The 346-nt window shown below is 64.5% G+C and overlaps 1 protein-coding gene across 1 annotated transcript in view; it reads right to left on the bottom strand.

The window, feature by feature from the left end:
* Znf423 (zinc finger protein 423) overlaps positions 1–142 on the bottom strand; it is a 295,884-nt gene extending 295,742 nt beyond the window's left edge. Inside the window, exon 1 of the mRNA XM_010629036.3 lies at positions 75–142. The gene's annotated coding sequence lies outside the window, so the exon portion shown is untranslated. The remainder of the gene's footprint in view (positions 1–74) is intronic.
* Between the last annotated feature and the right edge of the window lie 204 nt (positions 143–346).

The raw sequence follows: 346 nt of genomic DNA, 5'->3' as shown, positions 1-346 counted from the left end.
TCTCCGGTTATGCCCGCTCCCCTCCTTCCCCCATCCCTGCGCTCTTTCCTCATCTCCCAGGACCCGAATCCTACAGGGCAGGACGGCTCTGCACACGGGCTCCGGAAGGCCCCAGCGCGCACCTCCCCTGGCAGCTTCTACTGTCCCCGACACTGCCAGCCTCAGGTCACAGCCTGGCTTGGAAAAGAGTTGGATTCTGGGCCGAGCCTCTGAGGGAACGGGCTGGGGAGCTTCCTGGCCTCATTTCCCCATCTGTCAGGAGCTGGGGACATGGCAGTGACCACAATGGCAAGGCGCACCGAGGTGCTCACAGCCAGGAGGCTGTCCCGGGAGTCCTCCTGTGCTG

The sequence above is a fragment of the Fukomys damarensis genome, unplaced genomic scaffold, assembly GCF_012274545.1.
Source record: "Fukomys damarensis isolate Sample0158 unplaced genomic scaffold, DMR_v1.0_HiC HiC_scaffold_32, whole genome shotgun sequence".
Taxonomy (NCBI): domain Eukaryota; kingdom Metazoa; phylum Chordata; class Mammalia; order Rodentia; family Bathyergidae; genus Fukomys; species Fukomys damarensis.
The sequence above is the reverse complement of the archived record's forward strand: the minus strand, read 5'-3'. Positions and strand labels throughout refer to the sequence as shown.